The sequence below is a fragment of the Mustela nigripes genome, chromosome 12 (assembly GCF_022355385.1).
Source record: "Mustela nigripes isolate SB6536 chromosome 12, MUSNIG.SB6536, whole genome shotgun sequence".
NCBI lineage: Eukaryota > Metazoa > Chordata > Mammalia > Carnivora > Mustelidae > Mustela > Mustela nigripes.
In genome coordinates this window covers 31,301,346-31,317,163 of record NC_081568.1, presented here as the reverse complement: position 1 = coordinate 31,317,163, position 15,818 = coordinate 31,301,346, and the positions used below count along the sequence as shown (strand labels likewise).

Below are 15,818 nucleotides of genomic sequence, written 5' to 3'. Positions count from 1 at the left end.
TTATTATCACCTGCCACTACCACAGACTCCCTCTACACAGAAGAGCGGTGTGGTCCAAATGTATCGTTTTTCACAGAAATTAAGAACAGACATGCTTAAATGGGGGATAATGGCAAAAGTATTAGAAATTTTAACTCTAATGAGTCTTTCCATTTGAATTTTATATACAGAGGAACAATGTGGACTGTGGGCTTGTGAAATTAATAAGAAGAGCTTAAAGGGTGCTTAATCTTAGACACAGTTAAGGAAACCTAACTCCTATTTAATAAAATGGTTCCAGACACTGTGGAAAGTCTTACCAATAAAATGAACTCTGTCTTCCTTTGGGATGTGCCGTATCACTTACCAACCAGCATGCCAAACAGGAGGATTTCCAGTGATTACAAAATACATTGTTGTATTTTAAACCACTTATGTTGAAAGCTTTACCTCCTTTACCAATAAAAATAAAGTGATAATTTTGCTTAGACATTGAATGTTACGTTTAGAACATGTACCACACCGTAACACTCTTTCACCACTATTAAGTATAAAAACCTCCAGAACTGCCTCTGACAAGTCACCCAGTTTTGTACCTAATTTATAGTGGGGTCTTTCTGAACTTTAATTTGTAAAAATATTAGACGTTGTTGGTTACTTCTTCCTTCAACAAAGGCAATTTTTTATTGCCTCTGATTACTTCATACTATTAGTGTTCCTTTGATTAAACTTGGTTGTTTGGTATGTGAGAGTCCCTTAAATCATAGCATTATTCAGAATTTTGTCTTTAGACTTTCCCTTCCTTCCCTTGCCTCTCCTTCACTTCCCAGATTTCCCTGCCCTTACGCTAACTCTTGGCAATCCTACTCTCATGCGCTATAAGCTCATGACTACCTAATTCATATCTAGAGATTAAATAGTGCTTATGATTATCTCTAGCTTGGAGTTTGCTCCCTAGATCGATCAATCTGCAACACATACAAAAATCTCCCCTGAGGTGTGTTGCAAATACCCACATGCAATCCCCAAGTCCTCCTCCTCTGAGTTCTTCCATTATAGTAAATGACAAAATTCCTAGGCCCACTTTCCCAGACCAAGAATCTGAAAAGCTATGCTGAATTTTGTCCCTGAATCCTTCCATCAAGTTCTGTCCATTGTGCTCCTTCATCAGCTCTCAAATTGCTCTGCTTTTTGCAGTTATCACATGACCACCCTGATTTTGCCTTTATTGTTTCTCAGATTACTAGAACAGTCACCCATCTCGAGATTCCCTGCCTTGTATCCTGTCACTCCCCAAGCCCATGTCCACACTGCCCAGAATTGTGCTTCTGGAAAGTCTTTGCGGAGGCCTTCTTGAACTGGCCTGTTCTCTTCTTGGCTCTTTCTCTTCTGTCTACCCAGCATCTTGTTATTCCCTCCTACCCATCAAAGTTACAATCAAACCTACTATTTCCTATTACTTTCTCCAAGTCTTTGGCCATGCTGTTGCCTGGTTTGTAACACATTCTTTATCCCTCTTCCCTGGGGTAACCTCCCCTTGTGTAGGTTCAGCTTCAGAGTCCTACCTACGGAGAAGAAACCTGGACCAGTAATCTATAAATCTTGGCTGGCCCTCCTCTCTGCACCCACAAGTGCTTCTCTTTGCTATTTTATTGTATCTACCAGATTCTTGGCCATCTTTCTCAACAGAAGACTCAAGGGTAGTAGTTAGGAGACCTTTGGGTGGGTAATTCTGATCACATGTATAAATTCTTGCCAGATTGCTAAAGGAAAGGATTTGGACACAGGATTCTCAGAAAGCAACTGAAATCACGCCTAATCATAGTGGGGGGCAAAATGATCAAGTTTGGGGCTGGGCTGGAAAAGAGGCCTATTTGTGTTCCCTAGTAGGTACAGCCAACTCATGTATTGTGCTACATTGTACAGCACATTTTTTAAAGCATTTTGTTACTTGGAGGTTGTTTTGAAATATTAGTTTTGTTCTCCTCATTCATTTTAAGCTCCCTGTGGTAGAAGACTTTAATCTCTACCAGATATAACATCAGAGGTCAGACTCTAGAGTTGAAGAGTCAGATTCCAGTCCCAGAAATTATAACAACTGCGTGTGAATGTGTCAATAAAGTGATCATAGGATGGTGATCTGTGAAGTATAAATGGACTGTAACTGAGAAATATAGTTAGGAGTAGAGATCAGAAATGTTTAAAGGAAAATTGTAAGAAAATGAATAAAAGAAAATGTTAAAATAAGTTTCAAGTTTTTATATTGGAAAACAATTGAAAAAGACATAATAAAGTTAGTGTTGAATTGCATATTTGTTTTAATTCATGATCTAAAAAATAAACTATTTTTTCAGAGCTATGACCGTGTGGCCATGAATAGTAGCATGCTGACCATCACTGGTATTCACTGGGAGCAACCACATAGAGATTCTTTGGCCTGTATAAATTGATCCCTTTTTTTCATATTTGATCTCTAATACTATTCACCTTTGGAGAGTAGCAAATTTCATGTCTTAGGGTAGGAAAAAAAATCAATATGGATTTGAAAATCTTATTTTTGCTAGAAAGTTTGCTTTCAGAAAAATCTCAGAGTACAAAAAGTTAGCATGGTCAGCATAGAGTGTTCCCAGTTCAATGTGTGATGATCAAATACATCAAATAATGATAATAATAATATAATAATAACAATTAAAGGAATGTTGAGATTGTGATATGAATCATAAGGTTGCTTCAAAGAGAAAAACTTAGAGTATGTTGGAGGCTTGTTGTAATATAAAGGAAGGGTAACTATAGTAGGATATGCTTAACGTAAAACTTATTTTTAGTGGGCAGAAGAATTTTAACTTATAACCTATTTTGTATGTTCTATTAAGTGTATACCAACTTAAAACATGTAGCTTGAATCTCTGTGTAAATAGGGTTATGAAAAGTTTTACTTGTTAAGTACTATATAAACATGGCTGGAGAATTCCTGAGAATGCTTGGTATTTAAAGCTGTTTTGTTTTCCCTCATTGGTACTTTCATGAGAACATTAAGCTGTGTGTGTGTGTGTGTGTGTGTGTGTGTGTGTGTGTGTGTGTGTCTGATGTTGCTTACCCATCTTCTTCTAGCTGGCTACTTTCCTTATCCCTAGCCCTGTTTTTGATGGTCCAATATTCAGAGACTCTCTCCTTTGAGGTCCCACTGTGACTCCAGGTGCCCTCTTAGGCAGCATTTTAACCTGCTTCAGATCTGTTTATGTTCATCTGTGTGGCTCCACACCTGGTTTATGGGAAATGGTCATGCATCCTTCCCTTAAAAGCTTTGGGAGTACAAACTGTCCAATGTAGCTTCTTCTCCTTTGCTTCTGCTGCTAGAGCTTATAGCTACCAATTGCCCCCTTGTCACTTTTATGATAGGTTTAACAAAAGCTACAGCACCCTTTATCTGCAGATGACATATGGCAGCTTCTGTGAGAACCCCTACTGAAACCCTGGTCTTTTGTGACAAAGGGGGCAGCACATTCAATCCCCCCTTCTTCACCGGTTTAGACAGAACTCGGAGCCCAGCTGTCTCTCAGGAGCTCCCTCTCACACAGCTCACCAGTCTGTTTTCTGGCCTCAGTCTGGACAAGGTCTTTAACTTGGTCTTCGCTATCCTGTTTGAAATGTCTGAATGCCAATCTGTCTCCCCATGCCATTTTGGGATCTGAAATCTATTGTTTTTGGGTCTCAGCACAGTTTCGTTCTAATATCCAGTTAGACATGTTTCCCATAATGCTAGTGCATTGGGACAATATAAGGAAATAGCAAGAGAATGAGTTTTATAACACTGACCAAATAAAACTGAAAATGTGATTTTAAGAAAGAGACTGGGGTACAGACTCCTTATTATTCACTCAAGGTGTGCATCATTGTGATCCCATGTGGTGACTTCCAGTTGATTGGTTGATAACACAAATCAAATACCCTTGGCAGATTTGAGATAATATAATTGTGGGTGTATTGGGGGCTGAGGGAAGGAAAGTCTTGTAACATTGCTATAATCTGGAATGGTATTAAAATATTTATTATTGTAAGAAACCTGGGTGGCTCATATGGTTAAGCAACTGCCTTTGGCTTAGGTCATGATCTCCAGGTCCTGGGATTGATCCCCATGTTGGGCTTCCGGCTCAGTGGGGAGTCTGCTTCTCCCTCTCCCTCTGCCTCTCCCTCTGCTTGCTCTCTCTCTCTCTCTCTTTCTCTCTCTCTCAAATGAATAAATAGAGCTTTAGAAAATAAAATAAACTACTTATTATTGTAAGTAGCCTAAAAGTTATAAGGCTAGAAATAATGAAGAGATAAGCCTATAGGACTGATAGTTTTTAAAATTCAGAAATAATTATGTAGGGAAAAAAGCACCTATTATTTCACTTTCAAGGGACAGTTGTTATTTATATCTTCAATTGTTTATGACCTTTCTTTTACACTTTCTCCACATTATTTACACTGCATTGACAATTTTGCTTTGTATTTTTGTTTACCATGTCATAAACATGTTCTAATGTTATCGAAAATATTTTAAATACTGTATTAAAAATTTATATTAAAGAACATTTCAAGCATACATAAAAATGCAGTAGTACAGTGAACTCTATGTGCCGATTATTTAGTATCAAAATAGCTAGTAATTCATCCAACACCATTCCTACATCATTTTATCTAAACATTACTCTCAGTATTTGAATGTTAATCAATCTCATCACAAACCATATTTTTCTTATATTAAAAAATCTTGTTATCATTGAAATCTCATCACAGTGTTCCTGACTAGTTTAAATACACTGTTCTATGATTATATTAAGAAGAAAAATATATTTCTGTTCTCATACAAACATCTGTGCCATGTGAAACATTCTCTAATTAACTTCCATGCTGCTGCCGAATCCTCAACAAAATTCTCTAGCATATACATGACACGTTGACATACCAAATACATCAGGTTAATGAAAAAGCAAGCCTCTGGTATTAACCACTTTGAAACCATACAATCCAAACTAGTAACTTGGAATAGATGCAATAAATTGCAGACAGAGTTGAGGGCGTTGAGGCAAGCAACAGAAAGTGAACACACCTTTCATCTTAAAATCTTTACATCTCTGCACAGTAAAATCTTCCTTTACACTATAGACTCAATTTGTTTTAACAGTTCCATTGGCCCTCACCTTTGCCCCAAATAGTATTTATCAGCCTGATTTATATTTCCTGTCCACATAATGAAGCTGGTGAAAAATGCTTGCCGTCCAAATACTGCCTCAGAGGCCTTGCTTAAATTCTCTCAATAATCTTTTACATCAGCAAAAATAATTTAGGAAAAAGAAGTCTCTGTGTCAAGAACTAGGGATTGTTTATGAGGTAAAAGAATGTCTTAGAGCCAAATGCAAGGACACAGGTACGTGACCATAGGCAAAAGTCTGTCAACAATTCCATTTAAAAACCCATTTCTAAATGGTCTACAGCTTTGCTGATGTGGTTACCATGGGTCCCAATCCAACTTAAAAAAAAAAAATTGTGATCTTTTAAATTACATTTGGCAATCTGTTTAGAGGACTTCAGAAAAAGGACAAAAGTACAAAAGTAAAGTATTTTACTCTGAAGCCTATTTACTCTTTCTACATCAAGTACTTTTTCTGCAAATATGTGCTCATTTTATAATTAAGATACAAATTAGGAACTATTATTGCATTGTTGGCTCACTTGGTATTTAATTCTTATCCTTTCTCTCTCTGTGGTCCACTAAGGACATGGATGTTAAAATTGCACTCATATCCCGTGTACTCACCAGTGTAATTTGGTTCCTATAATTATTTTTAATAAATATTTGCTTCCATTTATTGAATGCTTACCATGTATCAGGCACTTTATAAACTTTACCTCAAAACTTCACCCCACAACCACGTAAGGTAGATGTTACTACTCCTTTTAACAGATAAGTGGACTGAACATCAGAAAGATCAAGAAACCCGCCTTTGGATACTCAGGTGCTTGGGTTGTGGAAGAGCATAGCTTGGTTTTAATACAAAGCCTAACCTCTTTTTTTTTTTTTAAGATATTATTTATTTTTTTTGACAGAGACACAGAGAAAGAGGGAACACAAGCAGGAGGAGTGGGAGAGGGAGAGGCAGGCTTCCTGCAGAGCAGGGAGCCCGATGTGAGGCTCAATCCAGGGCCCGGGGATCATGACTTAGTCTAAGACAGATGCTTACAACTGAGCACCCAGGTGCCCCCAAAGTCTATCTATTCTTGAATATTTTCTGAACAGCTGATTGAAGGATCTTGCTCTGTTAATGTTCATGTCTTCACACCACTTTGACTATTGATAGAATAAAATATTATTAATTTCAGTTATATCATTGTCCTCTTTGGAAAATCTGTAATTCAACTAAAGCATATTAAACTGTTTTTATTTGCAGATACATAAGAGTTAAATTTAAAAACTAGTTTAGCCCAACACAAAAAACAAACTTTCTTATTCTTTCAATGTTTTGGTTCTAAATCTAAAATATTTTGTAGGTTTGTCCTCTGCCAGAGACATGGAACTTAGCAACTTCATCTGAACTCTTCTCAACGCATCTGCCTTGTCTACAAAATTAATTCTAATTTTATAAAAGTAAAATGAATTTTAACATCATGGTAATGAATTATTACTTTTAAAACACTATTTCACTTAACATTTGCTTTGTGCATTTCTCTGTTTGGGTTCATGGTTCTAACTGAAATATTTCCTTTCTTGGCTCTTTTTAGTGGGGCTCTGCAGGCATCAAAACCCTTCGGTCTCTTTATGTCTGAAATGTCTTGATTTTGTCATGAGAGTTTGGACAAGTTGTAGAATTCTAAATTGACAGTTATTGTTCCTCAACATTCATTGTCAATCTAAGTGCCTTTTCTTTATAGGTAAAATGTCTTTGTTAGGAAATACGACTCCAGAGGTAACTTTTACTACTTTTTTCTTTGATGTTCTGAAATTTCACGGCAATGTATGTTTTGTTTTTTGTTTTTTTGTTTTTTAAAGATTATTTATTTATTTGAAAGACAGAAATCACAAGTAGGCAGAGAGGCAGGCAGAGAGAGAGGAAGGGAAGCAGGCTCCCCGCTGAGAGCGCCATGCGGGACCCGATCCCATGACCCTGAGATCATGACCTGAGCGGAAGGCAGAGGCTTAACCCACTGAGCCACCCAGGCGCCCCCACGGCAATGTGTTTTGATGTAAATTTATTCTCTTTATGCTTCTTGGCATTTGATTTTCATGTTCTATCTAAGAAAACAAATTTTTAAAATTCTGAAAAACAGCAAATAGATGTCTCTTTTAATACTGCCTTCTTTCTTTTTTCAGCAGGGAAGGGCAGAGGGAGAGGAAGAGATTGACTCCCAAGCAGACTCCATGCCCAGCATGGAGCCTGACTCAGGAACTCCAACTCACTATCCTAAGATCATGACCTGAGCCAAAACCAAGAGTTAGACACTTAACCAACTGAACCACCCAGGTGCCCCTTCATATTGCCTTATCAACTCATCTTTTTTCAAAATCTAGAATTCCTCTTAGGCATTAGTGGGCAACTCATTCTGCCCTCCATGTCTGTCTGTCTTTCTTTCTTTCTTTTTTTAAAGATCCTATTTATTCATTTGACACAGAGAGAGAGATCACAAGTAGGCAGAGAGGCGGGGAGAGGGGGAAGAAGGCTCCCTGCTGAGCAGAGAGCCCGATGCAGAGCTCCATCCCAGGACCCTGAGACCATGACTTGAGCCGAAGGCAGAGGCCCAACCCACTGAACCACCCTGATGCCCCTCCATGTCTCTTTCTTAACTCTCCTTCCAAGTATTAAACAAGCGTTTTCATCTCTCTATATTACTTTCATTGCTATCACTCAGTTTACTAATGATCTATTTCTCTATCTAGTTTATTTTTTTGTCCATTGACTTTTTTTTATTTCAATAACAAAAATAGTTTTTTATTCTCAGGATTTCAAATTGGTCCTTTTCATTTATTATTATTGTTATTATTATTATTCATAGCCACCTGGTTTTTTCCCTGAAAACTTTTCTTTCTTTCTTCTTCTTTTTTTTTTTTTTTTTTTTTACAAATATGGTACATTTTAAAATTGCTGCTAATATATCATGTATGTCTCGTTTTTAGACTGCTGTGGTATTTCTAATTTCCCAGGAATAAATTTTTTATTTATAAAAGGTGTAAGCTACCTTTCATGACCTTGATTTTCCTTACATAGTATGGAATTTAAGTTTGTAAGATTGTTTTAGGTATTTCTTTTTAACCCTTTTTTTCTGTACCAATTTCTCCACATCTACTGGTTTTTCAGTTGTTTCTACTCGGCTACCTTCAGGTACAAGTGTTAGGTCAATGGTCCGATTGTGAATCTTTGTTTCCTCCCCCACCATATCCTTCTCCACCTCTTTTTCTAACAATGATCCACTGAGATAGTCATTTTGGTTTTGAGTCTGACTATATTTTTAAAAAATCTAAACAAGATAAAGATATATGTAGTAATTTTAAAAGATTTAACCTATTACATTATCTTTCATAAATTGAAACAAAAACTCACAAACCATCTTGAGCAGAAATTTTATAGTGATGTATTAGTTAGAATCATAAGTTCCCATAAGGCCACAAGAAGTCTTTCATTTTATAAAAAAATAAAGCTCAAATTCCTAAAGGACAAGGAATCTACATGATGTCACACATTTGGTGAGTGGAATATAGAAAACTTTAAACCAATTCTCCAGACGTCTCACTTCTCTACCCCACGTACTTAATACTCCTTGTGCACAATGCTCATTGACTTCTGAGAAGAAAGGCTGGTGTTATTTTTATTCAAAGAAACAGTTGTCTTAAAGTATCTCCAATTATAGATTAATGTTGGTCTGTAAGGCTAATGTAGCCTATAAGTATATGTGATTGTTTCACTTAAAGTTAATAGTTTACATGGTTTCTACCACTGAAAGTGAGAGATTAAAAAAAAAAAAAATACAGATGGGAACACTTGGCAATGGTAGGCCACAGTCTAGCCTGACAGTAATTACACAGAGATGAGTAACCAGTGTGTCCATGTAGAAGCAACATCATTGTTCCTTCCCTGCTCCCCATCCAGCTGCCTTACTCCTTCATACCTCTTGCCTCTCCCCGAGTTAGGGATCCCTGGTCTCAACACTCTCACGGTTCTGTAACACATCATTGAATTTCCATGTTTCTGCTGCAGCGGTGCCTTACAAATATTTACCAGAAACACCTTATTACACATTAGCTTATCAGATTAAGTATCTTCTAGTAAAGCAAAGTATTTTTTAGCAGACATAATTTTCTAATACCCAGTGGAGTAGCGGCAGATGCAGGAGTTCTGCAAAGTTAGACCACGGGAAAGGTGGCTTGGGCACTTGGGGAGCAGATGCCAAAGAATTTAGGAGCCAGACCAAGGGAGAACAGAGGATGCTGATGGTGTGTTTCACTTTCTTTCTCTTGGTGCTGGGCACTTACCCTAAAACCTTTGCCCTACTACTAGGCAGCGTAAAGTCTCTGTCATCGTCTTGCCCCTTTTCCGGTGAGGGCACAATTACTTGTGAAACTCAGGATCTCTCTAAAATTGAACTGTAGAGCGAAGAGAAACTACCTCGAGCCAGAAGTTCCTCCTTATTTGACCTCTGTACCAGTATCACTGCCTCCTCATTCCACTGGGGGTAAATTGAGCATTAAGTATCAGAGGAATTATAATGCACATCGGGCAGCAGCCAGAAAAATACCACTCCAGTGGGCAGCTGTTTTGAGAATTACCCTGTTTGTTGTAGAATTGACCAACAAAAGGAACCCCAAAATGATTGTTGTACCTCTATGTGTGTGTATGTGTGTGTGTGTGTGTGTGTGTGTGTGTGTGTAACTTTTACTAATCTATTCTCTACATCAGCAATCCTGGCCATACATTCAGATTCTAAATGTCATTAGCCAAGTCTAAAAGTCATTTGAGTTTCCTGCCTCCTGGCTGTCTTCAGCTCATTATCTTGGTAATCACCAGTCTGAATTGCAGTATATTTGTGGATTTGTCCTCACACATAGAGATCAATTTCCACAGACATCCGGTAATATTCCTCAGAAAGTGCTCAGATCATATGGAGTACAATGTGGAGGAAGTTTTTGTCTTATCGCTTTTGTACTCCGCGGCAATCTATGTGAAGGCCCCTTCTTCTTCTTCTTTAAGATTTAATTTATTTATATTTGTGATCTCTGTCTGTCAAATAAATAAATTAAATCTTTAAAAAAAAGATTTAATTTATTTATTTAAAGAGATCACAAGTAGGCAGAGAGGCAGGCAGAGAGAGAGGTGGAAGCAGGCTCCCCGCTGAGCAGAGAGCCCGATGCGGGACTCGATCCCAGGACCCTGAGATCAGGACCTGAGCCAAAGGCAGAGGTTTAACCTACTGAGCCACCCAGGCCCCCGAGTGGAAGCCCCCGAGTGGAGGCCCCCTTCTGACTACTCTTATGGCGTCTTATGCTGACACCCACATGGAACTCATCAAATGTACGTATTTCCTAGGACTGCTATGACCAAATACCATAGATGCGGTGCCTAAACAACAGAAATAGATTTGCTAACAATTCCAGAGACTGGAGACCAAGATCAAGGTGTCAGGAGGTTTGGTTTCCACTGAAGCCTCTGCCCTTAGCGGGTCGACGGTTGTCTTCTTCTTGTTCCCTCGCGCAGCCTCTTCTCTGTGTTCGTGCATCCCTGGTGTCTCTCTGTGTGTCCAGATTTTCTCTTTTTATAATGATACAGATCAGGTTAGACTAGGGCTCACCCTAACAACCTTATTTTAGCTTAATCACTTTTTAAAGACCCAATCTCCAAATACAGTCTGAAGTATTCGGGATTAGGATTTCAACATATGGATTTGGGGGGAGACACACAATTCAGCTGATAACACCAAGCATATTGCATTTGTTCACTTGATCTCTCTCCCAGTAAAAATGAACCATTTGAAGGCAGAAGTCATGTTATACTTATCTTTGTGTTTCTTATACCCATCATTTTTTATTAAAAATATTTATAGAACTGAACAAGCTCAGAAATATAACTACATGTGTTGTGGCTTTTAAATAAATTTTATCTGGTTCTGACATACTTGGTTGGGAATGATAGGTGTCCACGAGACCTACCTACAACTAAATTACTCTTTAAAAAAAAAAAAAGATTTTATTTATTTATTTGACAAAGAGCAAGAGCAGGGTGTGGGGGCAGAGGGAGAAAGAGATTCCCCACGGAACACGGAGTTCAGGAACCCCACTGAACACAAGGCTTAGTCCCAGGACACTGAGATCATAACCTGAGCCGAAGGCAGACGCTTAACTGACTGAGCTACCCAGGTGCTCCCTAAATTACTCCTATAAGGAAATTCCAGATCTAGCCATATATTCAGAGATAAGCGAGGGGATAATTTTCTATTTAAAATGAGTGGGGGCAGAAAATAACACAAGGAAAGAAATAATGAGAGAACATGAAAGGATAAATATATTTTGGGAGAGGCTGTTATTTAATCTATGTTGGTTCCCATGTCAGATAAAATAAGCCATTACCTGTACCTTCAAAGGGCTCATAAACTAACTTAGGAACAAATATGTTCAAATGCTTAGGAATCCGTAGGAATAAAGTATGGACAAAATTGTATCAGTGGTTAGGAGCTCCAGCAAGTGTCACAGTATTAAGAGAGACCAAATTCCATTGTGGTCTAAAAAAATGGCTGTGGGTTTTGGTGAGCAAAAGTTGTGACTGCATTGAGGACAGTAGGTTAGAGTTGGACTTTTAAGGATAAAGGGGGGGAAAGAAGCACAATTTAAATTTTTGGTTCCAGAATTTGGAAATCCGGGATGGTGAAATTATCAGGAGGCAGTTAAAAAAGAAAAACCCGCATAGTTGTCATAGCACGTATCTTGTAGTTATTTTATTGACTATCATATTGCCTTTATAAAAATGTTCTTTCAACTCTGAACAATGAACTGTCATGAACATTTCAATCTTAACATAACTTAGGTCTACCCAGCATAAGCTTAATGTTTTCAAAGGATAAATAGCTAATTAGTCATAACAAAATGACTTATCCTTCTGTCTAGCTGGCATTGGATTTAAAGTTCTGAGATTTAGGTCATGAATCATGAGGTGATGGGTTCCTCCCACCCCAATCATAACCAGGGAAGAAAAAGAAAATATAGAAAAATCCATAAGATATTTTGATGTCACTAATCTACTACTTTAAGCTCATAGGAAAATTTCTGTTTGCTTAAAACATGACAATTGGCAAGTACTTTATGTCACTTTATTCTATACAAATTCCATTGCATTACTTAATTTTTTCTTATCTTTTTAGCTCTAGGTGTTGTTTCCAATTCTTCACACTCAAATGACAGTTTATATTGTCTTCGACAGAAAAATCAGCCCACACTTTAGGTACAACTCTTGGAAAATATGTCTCTGTCCATTGTAGTTGGCTGAGTTTCTTTCTTTCTTTCTTTTTTTTTTCTTTCTCTGACCTGGCATGACTTACACTTCTCTCATGTTTATCTTAGGAGATATATGTCCTAGCATAGAATGCAGATTAGGAGTACAGAGTGTTCTAAACTAGTTTCCATTTGACATTATTTAATCATGGGTTATTATAGTTGCTTTAAATACTGTATGAGGTATTCCTTGGAACTCAAGTTTTACATTCATTTATTATATTTTTTTCAGACTTTGTTATAGATGATAGTAATTAAGATTATTTTAAATGTTTCACTAAAGGTGTATTTCAAACCCGTTAAGAGATAATTAGATTCTAGATATTTACTGTAGCTTTCATAGAAGAAGTTGAAATCCCTTTCCTCTGCATGCTGTTTCTTGGAGTGTTCGAACTCAAAGTCATTCCTTATTCTACCTCCTCTCTGATACCCCCAACCCAATGCTCAACCCCATGTATATTAGGGGGGGTCCAAGATAATCTTCCTCATTCATGTGTCAAATAGCTTCTGGGATGATTTGGCTAGCAGTGCACCCTACCGGGAGATGGAAGGTGAGAGAAGGAAGAGCCCAAGACTTGTCCTTCTCTTTTCTTCCCTTCCTTCCTTCCTGTCTTTTTTCATTATTATTTTTATGTGTGTATGTATATATTGTTAATTTTTGTTATTGAAGTATAGTTGACATGCAGTGTTATCATCCAGGACGTTTCTTCATGTCTCTCTTTGCATCAAAGAACATATCCATCTGCACCTGTGCTCTTCCTGCCTCCAGCTCCCCCCTAACAAGTCGTCCTAGCTTCCTCCCAGTGAAACAAGCTCTTTTGGGTCCCAATAACCCCATCAGTTCCCTTTGTCTCAGCCTATGTGTAGTGGTAGCTTTGGCTATTTCTAATCTCAGGGTTACCACATTTTCCTCTTGCGTGGAGTCCCAGGTCTGTCTATTAAACCAATGTCACTCCTATTTTAAAGCCTGGAATGACTATCCTTTTTCTGGGTAGATCTTGACTGATTCATTCATTCATTCTCCTTTCTTTGTCTGATGATTGGTAAAATCACACTTACTTACACAATCTCTGTTATTATTGTCATCATCATTGATAATGAAATATGCATATTGCTATCTGCAAGGCACGGTGGTCAGTGTTGTAGATGGAATGAGGGATAAGGCTAGGCCCAAGTAGTGGAAATGATAAGATGGAAGCAGAAATGTTGACATACATACTGGAGTTATGAGTTCATAGAAGGCTCAAAATATGAACCTTATTGAATGAAGATACTAGTGAAGAGTATTGGAGCCTTTGATTTGACAAAACTTGGGGATAGAATTTCTTTATTCATTCACAGATAATTATGGGCTCTAATCAAATGGCAGGGTCTTTGCTAGGCACTAGGATGAGGTACTAGACCAGACTTGGAACACGCGAGATGCAGGGGGCATTGCATTCCTTCCAGATACTCTAGGAGAGAGTCCCTTCTTTGCCTTTTTCAGCTTCTAGAAGCTGCCTGCATTCTTGGCTCATAACTCCCTTCCATCTTCAACTCCAGCAAGTGCATCACTCCAAGGCCTCTGCTTCTCTCTGACTTTCCCCTCTTACCTCTTTTATTCATAATGACCCTTATGATTAGAGAGGGCCCACCTGAATAATCCAGAATAATTTCTCCATCTAAAAATCCTTAATTTAATCACATCTGCAAAGTGTCTTGCTATGACATATGCAGAGGTTTCAGGATATGGCCTTCTTTGGGGGACATTATTCTGCCTACCGCACCCTTGCCATAGCCCCTGAAATTTTGGGATGGTCACAATCAGGTTTTGCAAAGGAGATGCTAAGAGCAATAGTAAACTCAGTTGGAGGCCACATGCCTTTCCTTCCCTCCCTGTTCCCCTCCCCTCTCCTGCCCACACCCTTTCTGCAGTTCTGCTTCCTAGTGAACTCTGCACAGAGCCAGAGGCTGGTTGTCACCTCCTCTGTTCAGTCCTTGGCCTTCAGGAGCCTGCTCTCTCCCTCCCCTGGTCATCTTCTTCAGTTTTGAAGCTGGTGGCATGTTAGCTGTCCTGGCAGGCTCTCTGAAAAACAGGACAGAGAAGCCGGTCAGCAGGTACCTGGATTTTCAGCCTGAGCTGTGCAACACCGGCCCCAGGCTCACCCTGGTTCTGTTCACCATGTGAGGGGGCAGCACTCAGTTCTACAGGTTAACAAGTTCCTCAGGCAGTTTTCTTGCAAGTAGATGTGCACCATTGTCAAGGAATAGCTGCCACCAATAATCTACCAGCAACACCAATATTTCTGTGTTTTATTTTTCCCCAAAACAAAGCGAGAATTGACCAATATCAAGGAGCGATGCTATGGGATTAGAATTAAAAGAAAAAAAAAAATCAAGCTGTACTTAGAAAATGACCCCGGAAGCTGTAGAGACACAGACATTCCAAAGGACTATATGGATTCTCCTATTAACATCTTAGTGAAAGCAAAGAACATGGGTTTGATATCTGTTTCCAAAAAGGCATAGCCTTGGAATCTATTGGGATGAACAGCTACTTATTACTGTAGCATTTAATCAGCTATTAAACTCTATTCAAGGAGATTGCTTGCAAGGGCCAACTAATGGTCAAGGGTCCAAATATGCAAAAAATCTTATCAATCTACCCCAACCTATGCATTTTGAAGAAGTGATCGATTGAAGCTCTGGAAATAATGGAGCATAATATTAAAGAAGAAGGCATTGTCCCACTTCATTATTATTAATCTTAACAGTGTAACTATAGTTGTTTGGTCCAATCAAGGTGAAGGAACAGTAATTTCATACCTTAACCCTTATTGGTACTGCATTCCAAACAATGACTATGAATGACTTTAAACCAGTAGCTGGCAAAAAAGGAGAAAGCCACAAAAGACCCCAGGAGACCATTTTGCCATCAGATTTATAGCTCCTGGATAATTGCTTGATTCTCCCCACAGACTGTCAATAGTCTGTTCATTGCTGTTGCCAATAAATCATTGCTTTTGTTCATATGGTATCACTAGTGTTTTTATTGTAATCTTGGTACATGCAATGGTAAATAAAAAGTCACTCATTTTGCCAAGCTTAAAAAAAAAAAGCAATAGCTAACCCCCCAATTTTAAGATAAACTGGCAAATTTGCATTTTTTTCCCAACACCCCTCTTTAGGAAAGAGCTTTCAAAATCAGAGAGGTGGTGAGACACTTAGCAGCACTGATAAAACCACCCAGTTCCTGGGTAGCCAATGGAAAACTTTTTTTGGAGGATAATTCTGCAGGGTTTTTTTTTTTTTTTCTTTTTTTTGGAAAATTTCTCTGAAATTCCAGTTT

General features: G+C 38.3%; 1 pseudogene; it reads left to right on the top strand.

Moving 5' to 3' along the window:
- Positions 1-14,531: 14,531 nt before the first annotated feature.
- LOC132027494 (thioredoxin-like protein 1) lies at positions 14,532-15,416 on the top strand (annotated as a pseudogene).
- The last annotated feature ends 402 nt before the right edge of the window (positions 15,417-15,818 follow it).